The sequence below is a fragment of the Phocoena sinus genome, chromosome X, assembly GCF_008692025.1.
Source record: "Phocoena sinus isolate mPhoSin1 chromosome X, mPhoSin1.pri, whole genome shotgun sequence".
Lineage (NCBI taxonomy): Eukaryota > Metazoa > Chordata > Mammalia > Artiodactyla > Phocoenidae > Phocoena > Phocoena sinus.
In genome coordinates this window covers 100,268,482-100,281,928 of record NC_045784.1, presented here as the reverse complement: position 1 = coordinate 100,281,928, position 13,447 = coordinate 100,268,482, and the positions used below count along the sequence as shown (strand labels likewise).

General features: G+C 39.8%; 1 protein-coding gene across 3 annotated transcripts in view; it reads left to right on the top strand.

Moving 5' to 3' along the window:
- Positions 1–13,447, top strand: part of KLHL13 (kelch like family member 13) — a 191,937-nt gene that overhangs the window by 61,269 nt on the left and 117,221 nt on the right. The window contains exon 2 of one of the 3 annotated variants that reach the window (XM_032620832.1): positions 11,551–11,632. The exons of the other annotated variants lie outside the window; for them this stretch is intronic. The gene's annotated coding sequence lies outside the window, so the exon portion shown is untranslated. The remainder of the gene's footprint in view (positions 1–11,550; positions 11,633–13,447) is intronic. 3 annotated transcript variants of the gene reach the window in all.

The following is a 13,447-nucleotide window of genomic DNA, read 5'->3' as shown; positions in this document are numbered from 1 at the left end:
TGGGGTCTTCCCGGACCGGGGCACGAACCCGTGTCCCCTGCATCGGCAAGCAGACTCTCAACCAGTGCGCCACCAGGGAAGCCCTCTCTTTTTTTAATTGAGGTATAATTGACGTATAACATTGTGTTAATTTCAGTTATGCAACATAATGAATCAATATTTGTATATATTGTAAAATGATCACCTCAGTAAGTCTAGTTAACATCTGTCATTGTACATAGATACAACTTTTTTTCTTGTGATGGGAACTTTTAAGATTTACTCTCTTAACAACTTCCAAATGCAATACAGTATTAATAACTACAGTCAACTTGCTGTACATTACTTTGTCATTTTCTTTTTTTAAAGTATAATATTTTATTATACCTAGGGTTTTTAAAATTTTCATTGAAATATAGTTGATTTACAATATTGTGTTAGTTTCAGGTGTACAGCAAAATGATTCAGTTATAATATATGTATATATGTATGCTTTTTTATATTATTTTCTGTTATAGGTATTACAAGATACTGAGTAGAGTTCCCCGTGCTATACAGTAGGTCCTTGTTGGTTATCTATTTATATACAGTAATGTATATATTTTAACCCCAAACTCCTAATCTATCCCTCCTCCCACTTTTCCCCTTTGGTAACCATAAGTTTGTTTTCTGTGTCTGTGAGTCTATTTCTGTTTTGTAAATAAGTTCACTTGTATCATTTTTTTTAGATTCCACATATAACGATATCATATGATGTTTGTCTTTCTCTGTCTGACTTAGTTCACTTAATATAATCTCGAGGTCCATCCATGTTGCTGCAAATGGCATTACTTCATTCCCTTTTAATGGCTGAGTAATATTCCATTGGGTATATGTACCACATTTTCTTTATCCATTCATTTATTGATGGACATTTAGGTTGCTTCCATGTCTTGGCTGTTGTAAATAGTGCTGTAATGAACATTAGGGTGCATGTATCTTTTCAAATTATAGTTTGAAACTAGAACTACCATATGATCCAGCAGTTCCACTCCTGGGTATATAGCTGAAAAAAAAAGAAAACACTAATTTGAAAAGATGCATGCACCCCAGTGTTCATAACAGCATTATTTATAATAGCCAAGATATGGAAGCAACCTAAGTGTCCACCAACAGATGAATGGATAAAGAAGATGTGATACACACACACATGCACGCACGTGTGCGCGCACACACACACACACACACACACATAATGGGATACTACTTAGCCATAAAAACAGAATGAAAATTTTGCCATTTGCAACAACATGGATGGACTTGGAGGGTATTATGCTTAGTGAAATAAGTCAGACAGAAAGACAATTACTGTATGATATCACTTATATGTAGCATCTAAAAAATAAAACAAGCTAGTGAATGTAACAAAAAATAAACATACTCACAGATATAAAGAACAAACTAGTGGTTATCAGTGGGGAGAGGGAAGGGGGTAGGAGAAAGATAGGAGTAGAGGATTAGAGATTCAAAACTACTATGTATAAAATAAAGATGATTCAAGGATATATTGCACAGCACAGGGAGTATAGCCAATATTTTACAATAACTATAAATGGAATATAGCCTTTAAAAATTGTGAATCACTTTGTTGTATACCTGAAACTTATATAATATCAATTGCACATCAATACAATTTTTTTTAAATGTGGAGACAAACAGTAATGTGTCTTTAACATGCTGTAGATTTTCTCTTGGTTTCTGACACACTCAAGCACACACACAAATTGAGGTTGAACATCTTTTCTTATGCTTCTTCTCTTTGTTTTTTACTCTTCTTCTGTGAAAGCCTGTTCAAATACTTGCCCACTGTGTTGCTCATCTTTATTAATGATTTTGGGGGGAATACTTTACGTACGATGAGCCTTAAACTTTTGCCTGTTGTATGTCTCTCCACTTCCCCTTGTCTTTTTTTTTTTTTTTTTTTGCGGTATGCGGGCCTCTCACTGTTGTGGCCTCTCCCATTGCAGAGCACAGGCTCCGATGCGCAGGTTCAGCGGCATGGCTCACGGGCCCAGCCGCTCCGCGGCATGTGGGATCTTCCCGGACCAGGGCACAAACCCGTGTCCCCTGCATGGGCAGGTGGACTCTCAACCACTGCGCCACCAGGGAAGCCTGCCCCTTGTCTTTTAAGTTTGTTATGGTGTGTTGCACCACATAAAATTGTAACCTTCTTTTTAACTAACAAACTTACAGACCACTTTTATTTTCTTTATGGCTTCTGTGTTTTGTGTTGGCCCTTGGAAAGATTTTATTTATGTCATATTAAAAAGATATTCTCTCCCATTCAGTAGGTTACCTTTCTGTTTTCTTGATCGTTTCCTTTGCTGTGCAAAAGCTTTTAAGTTTGATTAGGTCCCATTTGTTTATTTTTGCTTTTGTTTCCCCTATCCACGGAGACAGATCCAAAAACATATCTCTAAGACCAAGGTCAAAGAGTCTACTGCCTTTGCTTTTTTCTAGGAGTTTTATGGTTTAATATCCAAAATGTATAAAGAACTTATACAGCTCAATTTAAAAAAATAAATAACTTGATTAAAAAATGGGCAGGGGATTTGAATAGGCATTTTTCCAAAGGAGACATACAGACTGCCAACAGGCACATGAAAAGATGCTCAACATCACTAATCATCAGGGAAATGCAACTCAAAACCACAGTGAGATAGCACATTCCACCTGTTAGGATGGCTATCATCAAAACAACAAGAAATAATAAGTGTTGGCAAGGATGTGGAGAAAAGGGAACCCTTGTATACTTTGGTGGGAATTAAATTGGTGCAGCCACAGTGGAAAACACTATGGAGGTTCTTCAAAAAATTGAAAGTAGAACTACCATATGATCCAGTCCATTCCTGGGCATTTATCCGAAGAAAATTACAATACTAATTTGAAAAGATACATTCACAATAGCCAAGATATGGAAGCAACCTGAGTGTCCATCAACAGATGAATGGATAAAGATGTATATACAATGGAATATTACTCAGCCATAAAAAAGAATGAAATAATGCCATTTGCAGCCACATGGATGGACCTAGATTATCATACTAAATGAAGTAAATTAGAGAAAGACAAATGCTAACTTTCCAGAGTAAGACTGGGAAGGGAATGATGAGGAAATTAACTCTTCCTTAACCAGGTAAATGGCGGGGGTGGGGTGGACTTAACCTCAGACAGAGGTTGATTGAGTGAGAGAGATTAAGTATATAATTTAGGTTAAGAATTTTGGTGGGTGGCAGAGGGAGACATACTAAAATGTCACTCCTATAGATAAGAGTTGTAAACATGAAGTTGCAAGAAATGAAGCCAGCTAAGTTTGGCTATTGACACTTAACAAATGTTAGTTAGATGAAGTTTGGCCCTTATTATATGAGGACAGTAACTCTTAGAAAATCAGATAGAATTGCATTAATACAAGGGTAATAACTTCAATGTTGGTAAAAGACGAATGACGGGAAGATGGCGGAAGAGTAAGACGCGGAGATCGCCTTCCTCCCCACGGATACACCAGAAATACATCTACACGTGGAACAACTCCTACAGAACACCTACTGAAGGCTGGCAGAAGACCTCAGACCTCCCAAAAGGCAAGAAACACCCCACGTACCTGAGTAGGGCAAAAGAAAAAAAGAAAAAACAGTGACAAAAGAATAAGGACGGCACCTGCACCAGTGGGAGGGGAGCTGTGAAGGAGGAAAGTTTCCACACACTAGGAAGCCCCTCCGCGGGCGGAGACTGCGGGAGGTGGAGGGGGGGAGCTTCGGGACCGCGGAGTGGTGCACAGCGACGGGTGCGGAGGGCAAAGCAGGGAGATTACTGCACAGACGATCGGTGCCGACGGGCACTCACCAAACCTGAGAGGCTTGTCTGCTCACCCGCCGGGGCGGGTGGGGCTGCGAGCTGAGGCTTGGGTTTCGGTTTTGGACGGAGCGCAGGGAGAGGACTGGGGTTGGCGGCTTGAACATAGCCTGAAGGGGTTAGTGCACCACGAGTAGCCGGGAGGGAGTTCGGGGAAAAGCCTGCACCTGCCGAAGAGGCAAGAGACTTTTTCTTCCCTCTTTGTTTACTGGTGCGCGAGGAGAGGGGTTTAAGAGTGCTGCTTAAAGGAACTCCAGAGACGGGCGCGAGCCGCGGCTAAAAGCGCGAACCCCAGAGACGGGCGCGAGCTGTGGCTAAAAGCGCGAAACCCAGAGACGGGCGCGAGCCGCGGCTAAAACCACGGACCCCAGAGACGGGCGGGAGACGCTAAGGCTGCTGCTGCCGCCACCAAGGGGCCTGTGTGCGAGCACAGGTCACTCTCCACACCCCTCTTCCGCGGAGCCTGTGGCAGCCCGCCACTGCCAGTTTCCCGGGATCCAGGGACAACTCCCGGGAGTGCGCACGGCGGGTCTCGGGCTGGTGCAACGTCCATGCCGGCCTCTGCTGCAACGTCACGCCGCCTCTGCACCGCAGGCCCGCCCCGCACGCAGTGCCCCTCCTTCCCCCATCCCCCAACCCCCGGCCTCAGTGAGCCGGAGCCCCCGAATCAGCGGCTCCTTTAACCCCGTCCTGTCTGAGCAAAAAACAGACGCCCTCACAGCGACCTACACGCAGAGGCAGGGCCAAATCCAAAGCTGAGCTCCTGTGAGCTGTGAGAACAAAGAAGAGAAAGGGAAATCTCTCCCAGCAGCCACATCTGGGCTGCTGTGCATCTGTGGAATACCTGAATAGACAAGGAATGATCCCAAATTGAAGAGGGGGAATTTAAGGAGCGAGATCTATGATTTTTTTCCTTTTCCTCTTTTTGTGAATGTGTACGTGTATGCTTCTGTGTGAGATCTTGTCTGTATACTCTTGCTTCCACCATTTGTCCTAGGGCTCTATCCGTCCATGGTTTTTTAAAAAAATTTTTTTCTTAATAATTAATTTAATTGTAATAACTTTATTATACTTTACCTTCGTTCTTTCTTTCTTCTTTCCTTCCTTCCTTCCCTCCTTTAGACAACGAATCACCCCAAATTGAGGAGGTGGTCTCTGAGAGCAAGATTTATGATTTTTCCCCCTTTACCTCTTTTTGTGAACGTGTATGTGTAATGCTTCTGTGTAAGATTTTCTCTGTATAGCTTTGCTTCCAACATTTGTCCTAAGGTTCTATCCGTCCCTTTTTTTTTTTCTAAATATTTTTTAATTCAATAACTATATTATACTTTATTTTATTTTTACTGTATCTTCTTTCTTTCTGTCTTTTTTCCTTCTTTCCCTCCTTCCTTCCTTCCTTCCTCCCTCCTCCCATCCTTTCTTTCCTTCTTTGCTTCTTCTTCCTTCCTTCCTTTCCTCCTTCCTTCTTTCCTTTCCTCATACTTCTACTAATTCTCTCTACTTTTTCTCCCTTTTATTCTGAGCCATGTGGATGAAAGGCTCTTGGTGCTCCAGCCCAGGAGTCAGGGCTCTGCCTCTGAGGTAGGAGAGCCAACTTCAGGACACTGGTCAACAAGAGACCTCCCAGCTCCACATAATATTAAACGGTGGAAATCTCCCAGAGACCTCCATCTTAACACCAGCACCCAGCTTCACTCAACGACCAGCAAGCCACAGTGCTGGACAACCTATGCCAAACAACTAGCAAAACAGGAACACAACCCCACCCATTAGCAGAGAGGCTGCCTAAAATCATAATAAGGCCACAGACACCCCAAAACACACCACCACACGTGAACCTGCCCACTAGAGAGACAAGATCCAGCCTCATCCAGCACAACACAGGCACTAGTCCCCTCCACCAGGAAGCCTACACAACCCACTGAACAACCTTAGCCACTGGAGACAGACATCAAAAACAACAGGAACTACGAACGTGCAGCCTGCAAAAAGGAGACCCCAACACAGTAAGATAAGCAAAATGAGAAGACAGAAAAGACACACAGCAGATGAAGGAGCAAGGATAAAAACCCACCAGACCTAACAAATGAAGAGGAAATAGGCAATCTACCTGAAAAGAATTCAGAATAATGATAGTAAGGATGATCCGAAATCTTGGAAGTAGAATGGACAAAATGCAAGAAACAGTTAACAAGGACCTAGAAGACATAAAGATGTAACAAGCAACGATGAACAATGCAATAAATGAAATTAAAAGTACTCTAGATGGGATCAATAGCAGAATAACTGAGGCAGAAGAACGGATAAGTGACCTGGAAGATAAAAGTAGTGGAAATAAACTACTGCAGAGCAGAATAAAGAAAAAAGAATGAAAGAACTGAGGACAGTCTCAGAGACCTCTGGGACACATTAAACGCACCAAACATTCGAATTATAGGGGTTCCAGAAGAAGAAGAAAAAAAGAAAGGGGGACTGAGAAAATATTTGAAGAGATTATAGTTGAAAACTTCCCTAATATGGGAAAGGAAATAGTTTACTCAAGTCAGGAAGCACAGAGAGTCCCATACAGGGATAAATACAAGGAGAAATACGCCAAGACACATACTAATCAAAGTAATCAAAAATTAAATACAAGGAAAGCATATTAAAAAGCAGCAAGGGAAAAACAACAAATAACACACAAGGGAATCCCCATAAGGTTAACAGCTGATCTCTCAGCAGAAACCCTACAAGCCAGAAGGGAGTGGCAGGACATACTGAAAGTGATGAAGGAGAAAAACCTGCCACCAAGACTACTCTACAAACCCAGCAAGGATCTCATTCAGATTTGATGGAGAAATTAAAACCTTTACAGACAAGCAAAAAGCTGAGAGAGTTCAGCACCACCAAACCAGCTTTACAACAAATGCTAAAGGAACTTTCTCTAGACAAGAAAACACAAGAGAAGGAAACGACCTATAATAACGAACCCAAAACAATATAGAAAATGGGGATAGGAACATACATATTGATAATTACCTTAAGATGTAAAATGGAATAAATGCTCCCACCAAACAACACAGATTGGCTGAATGGATACAAAAACAAGACCCTTATATATGCTGTCTACAAGAGACCCACTTCAGACCTAGAGACACATACAGACTGAAAGTAAGGGGATGGAAAAAGATATTACATGCAAATGGAAACCAAAAGAAAGCTGGAGTAGCAAATTCTCATATCAGACAAAATAGACTTTAAAATAAGGACTATTAAAAGGGACAAAGAAGGACACTACATAATGATCAAGGGATCGATCCAAGAAGAAGATATAACAATTGTAAATATTTATGCACCCAACATAGGGGCACCTCAATACATAAGGCAAATGCTAACAAGCCATAAAAGGGGAGATCGACAGTAACACATTTCATAGTAGGGGACTTTAACACCCCACTTTCATCAATGACAGGCCAATAACACTGATGAACATAGATGCAAAAATCCTCAACAAAATACTAGCAAAACAGAATCCAACAGCACATTAAAAGGATCATACACCATGATCAAGTGGGGTTTATTCCAGGAAATGCAAGGATTCTTCAATATACGCAAATCTATCACTGTGATAAAACCATATTAACAAATTGACGGAGAAAACCTATGATCATCTCAGTAGATGCAGAGAAAGCTTCGACAAAATTCAACACCCATTTATGATAAAAACCCTCCAGAAAGTAGGCATAGACGGAACTTTCTCTCAACATAATAAAGGCCATAGTATGACAAGCCCACAGCAAACATCATCCTCAACGGTGAAAAACTGAAAGCATTTCCACTAAGATCAGGAACAAGACAAGGTTGCCCACTCTCACCACTCTTATTCAACATGGTTTTGCAAGTTTTAGCCAACAGCAATCAGAGAAGAAAAGGAAATAAAAGGAATCGCAAATCGGAAAAGAAGAAGTAAAGCTGTCACTGTTTGCAGATGACATGATTACTATACATAGAGAATCCTAAAGATGCTACCAGAAAACTACTAGAGCTAATCAATGAAATTTGGTAAAGTAGCAGGATACAAAATTAATGCAAAGAAATCTCTGGCATTCCTATATACTAATGATGAAAAATCTGAAAGTGAAATCAAGAAAACACTCCCATTTTACCATTGCAACAAAAAGAATAAAATATCTAGGAATAAGGCTACCTAAGGAGACGAAAGACCTGTATGCGAAAATTATAAGACACTGATGAAAGAAATTAAAGATGATACAAATAGATGGAGAGATATACCATGTTCTTGGATTGGAAGAATCAACATTGTGAAAATGATTCTACTCCCCAAAGCAATCTACAGATTCAATGCAATCCCTATCAAACTATGACTGGCATTTTTCACAGAACTAGAACAAAAAATTTCACAATTTGTATGGAAACACAAAAGACCCCGAATAGCCAAAGCAATCTTGAGAACGATAAACAGAGCTGGAGGAATCAGGCTCCCTGACTTCAGACTATACTACAAAGCTACAGTAATCAAGACAGTATGGTACTGGCACAACAAACAGCAAGATAGATCAATGGAACAGGATAGAAAGCCCAGAAGATAAACCCACACACATATGGTCACCTTATCTTTGATAAAGGAGGCAGAATGTACAGTGGAGAAAGGACAGCTTCTTCAATAAGTGGTGCTGGGAAAACTGGACAGGTACATGTCAAAGTAGTGAGATTAGATCACTCCCAGCACCATACACAAAAATAAGCTCAAAATGGATTAAAGACCTAAATGTAAGGCCAGAAACTATCAAACTCTTAGAGGAAAACATAGGAAGAACACTCTATGACATAAATCACAGCAAGATCCTTTCTGACCCACCTCCTAGAGTAATGGAAATAAAAACAAAAATAAACAAATGGGACCTAATGAAACTTCAAAGCTTTTGCACAGCAAAGGAAACCATAATCAAGACCAAAAGACAACCCTCAGAATGGGAGAAAACATTTGCAAATGAAGCAACTGACAAAGGATTAATCTCCAAAATTTACAAGCAGCTCATGCAGCTCAATAACAAAAAAACAAACAACCCCATCCAAAAATGGGCAGAAGACCTAAATAGACATTTCTCCAAAGAAGATATACAGAATGCCAACAAACACATGAAAGAATTTTCAACATCATTAATCATTAGAGAAATGCAAATCAAAACTACAATGAGATATCATCTCACACCAGTCAGAATGGCCATCATCAAAAAAATCTAGAAACAATAAATGCTGGAGAGGGTGTGGAGAAAAGGGGACACTCTTGCACTGCTGGTGGGAATGTGAATTGGTTCAGCCACTATGGAGAACAGTATGGAGGTTCCTTTAAAAAACTACAAATAGAATTACCATATGACCCAGCAATCCCACTACTGGGCATATACCCTGAGAAAACCAAAATTCAAAAAGAGTCATGTACCAAAATGTTCATTGCAGCTCTATTTACAATAGCCAGGACATGGAAGCAACCTAAGCGCCCATCATCGGATGAATGGATAAAGAAGATGTGGCACATATACACAATGGAGTATTACTCAGCCTTAAAAAGAAATGAAATTGAGCTATTTGTAATGAGATGGATAGACCTAGAGTCTGTCATACAGAGTGAAGTAAGTCAGAAAGAAAAAGACAAATACCGTATGCTAACACATGTATATGGAATTTAAGGGAAAATAACGTCATGAAGAACCTAGGGATAAGACAGGAATAAAGACGCAGACCTACTGGAGAACAGACTTGAGGATATGGGGAGGGGGAAGGGTGAGTTTTGACAAGGCGAGAGAGTGTCATGGACATATACACACTAACAAACGTAGTAAGGTAGATAGCTGGGGGAAGCAGCCGCAAGGCACAGGGATATTAGCTCGGTGCTTTGTGACAGCCTGGAGTGGTGGGATGGGGAGAGTGGGAGGGAGGGAGACGCAAGAGGGAAGACATATGGGAACATATGTATATGTATAGCTGATTCATTTTGTTATAAAGCAGAAACTAACACACCATTGTAAAGCAATTATACCCCAATAAAGATGTTAAAAAAAAAAAAAAGGCGAATGACAGCATTAGCCAACAGTATATCCGAAAGGCATTCCTAAAGCCTGTTATGAGTGTCAACATGAAAAGGGACTTCCAGTGGATCATATCAAAGAAGGAAGGAGTAGTATTATCGCAAAAATCAGTGGAACTGCATGGTGTGGGTGTATGGTGTATACCTGTATCAGTAAATAGCAAGATGGTAGTGACCACATGGGGCAGGTTGCCCCCATGTCTGTAGAAAGAAAAGTGAAATTATGGAGAAGAGTGGGTCAGTCACCTTGGCATACAGCCTGGGGCAGGAAGAAACTTATGGAACATAGGGATCCAGTCTATTTGGTCAGAGGAAGCCAGGCAGGCTGATCTCTTACATAAAAGGTGTGTTCTGAAATCAGCTGTCACTGCAACCGTTTATACGGTGGAACTGTTATCCTTCATAGCATTGCACATTTTGTTAGGGGTGCATATGTGGGAACATTCTACATAGTCCTAGCTGGTTTTAGATTTTCTCTAGGGAAAATCACCACCCAGCTCAAATCTGATGCTCGATTGTTTTAGGGTAGGACCTCTCAGTACCACAGGTGGGAGGGGAGCATGGTGTCTGTCATGTGTGAAAACTGAATGATTCGATAGTCTATGACATTTAAAAGATTAACTTTTATATAGCGAACTATGCCTGTTTCTTAAATTCCACGTTTTGCAATTTCAAAATGATTTTGATTTTTTCGTGATGCAGCTACATATAACTTGATTTAGCGAAAGGCGATTATGTACAATTTTTCTACATTTTGCAGTTTTTCGATTTTGTAGTGTTTAGCACTTTTCACTGATATTTTCTGTCAGCTTTTATTTTCTGTGTTTATCAGAGTTTTAGTTGAAGACAAATGATTATAGAAACACTTAAAATTTCTTTTATATGACTTCGACTTAGTTCATAAGCAGGGCTTTCCTTACATGGTGTGAAATTGGTTAGGTATATCTCGAATCTCATTATTTTTTATTTTTTTATTTTTGAATCTCATTATTTTTAAGGCTGTTGGTTCTTAGGGTAGGAAAGTGAGACTGTGGGTTTTAATTAAATGCTAAGTCATAAACTAGAATCTCTATTTGAAATATTATCTAACTATATGACAGGTGATTAAGAATTACTAGGTTTGTGAATTACTTAAAAATTCTTAAGAGTAAAATTGGTTGAACTTAGGCAAGATATCTCAGCCATCAGAAACAGTCTTGTCAGTTTTATTTCTTGTGATCTAAGTAGAATATTTTAAAGGCAAAGCGACAATTAGGTCTTTGTCAGGTGTGTGCTCTGAGTAACGACTAGTTTCCCTTTTATTCATCAGAGTATTTATGGCCATGGAGAACTGTGTCTTTTTAATTACATGGTGTGTCTGGGTATATATTTGTCCTTTCTTTTTCTTTTCTTAAATGCTGGCGTTTGTCTTATCTGCTTTATCTACACAGTCCCTACTTTAGGGCAGAGATAATATATTGTACATTTTTACTTCTTTTTTATTAAAATATTTCAAGCATAGGGAAAAGTACAGAGACCAATATAACAAACACTCATATAACCCCCATTTAGCTATGTAATACCTTAACATTTTGCCATTTTTGTTTCAGATCCTTAGCAAAATGCTAGATACAGGCGCAGCTCCTTGGCGTATCTCTCCCCAGTTGCATTCCTCTCCCTTCCTCTCTGGAGGTAACGACTATGCCAAATTTTCTCATCGTTCCTATGAATATTTTTATGCTTTTCCTACATATGTACGTATGTGTCTGTATATCAATCTGGTATTATCCTATGTGCTTTTGAAATTTATTCCATAGTGTCGTACTACTTTTAGTTTACATTTTTTTTTACTGAAGTATAGTTGACTCACATTGTTATGTTAGTTTCAAGTGTACAGCAAAGTGATTCAGTTATACATATACACACACGCACACACACATATGTATATATTATTTTTCAGATTCTTTCCCCTTATAGCTTATTACAAAATATTGACTATAGTTTCTGGTGCGATACAGTAGGACCTTGTTGGTTATCTATTTTACATATGGTAGTGTGTATCTGCTAACCCCAAACTCCTAATTTATCCCTCCCTCCCCTTTCCCCTTTGGTAACCATAAATTTGTTTTCTATGTCTGTGGGTCTATTTTTGTTTTGTATATAAGTTCATTTGTATCATTTTTTTTTTTTAGATTCCACACATAAGTGATATCATGATATTTGTCTTTGTCTGGCTTACTTCACTTAGTATGATAATCTCTAGGTCCATCCATATTGCTGCAAATGACATTATTTCATTCTTTTTTATGGCTGAGTAGTATTCCACTGTGTATGTGTGTGTGTGTGTGTATACACACACAGACACAAACACAGACACACACAAACAGACATCACGTCTTTATCTGTTCATCTGTTGATGGACATTTAGGTTGCTTCCACATATGTCTTGGCTATTGTAAATAGTGCTGCTTTGAACATTGGGGTGCATGTATCTTTTTGTATTATGGTTTTCTCTAGATATATGCCCAGGAGTGGGATTGCAGGATCATATGTTAGCTCTATTTTTAGTTTTCTAAGGAACCTCCATACTGCTCTCCATAGTGGCTGCACCAACTTAATGTTCCCACCAACAGTGTAGAAGGGTTCCCTTTTCTCCACACCATCTCCAGCATTTATTATTTGTAGACTTTTGATGATGGCCATTCTGACTGGTGTGAGGTGATACCTCACTGTAGTTTCGATTTGCATTTCTCTAATAATTAGTGATGTTGAGCATCTTTTCATGTGCCTTTTGGCCATCTGTATATCTTCTTTGGAGAAATGTCTATTTAGATCTTCTTCCCATTTTTTGATTGAGTTGTTTGTGGTTTTTTGATAGTGAACTGTATGAGATGTTTGTATATTTTGGAGATTAATCCCTCGTTGTTTGCATCATTTGCAAATATTTTCTCACATTCTATAGGTTTTCTTTTTGTTTTGTTTATGGTTTCCTTTGCTGTGCAAAAGCTTTTGAGTTTAATTAGGTCCCATTTGTTTATTTTTGATTTTATTTGCATTAGTCTAGGAGACAGATCCAAAAAGATCTTGCTATGATTTATGTCAAAGAATGTCCTGCCTCTGTTTTCCTCTAGGAGTTTTTTAGCATAATGCTTTTCATATTTACCTGCTCTAGTATCTCCCGTTATGAAAAAAAAGTAAAACAAAACATTATCTACTTCTATCCTATATCCCTCTCCATCTACCACCTTTTTTTTTTTTTTTTTTTTTTTGCGGTACATGGGCCTCTCACTGTTGTGGCCTCTCCCATTGCAGAGCACAGGCTCCGGACGCACAGGCTCAGTGGCCATGGCTCACGGACCCAGCCGCTCCGTGGCATGTGGGATCTTCCCGGACCAGGGCACGAACCCGTGTCCCCTGCATCGGCAGGCGGACTCTCAACCACTGTGCCACCAGGGAAACCCTCTACCACATATTTATATCTCTTCCTAAGTGAGTGTTATGTGTGCC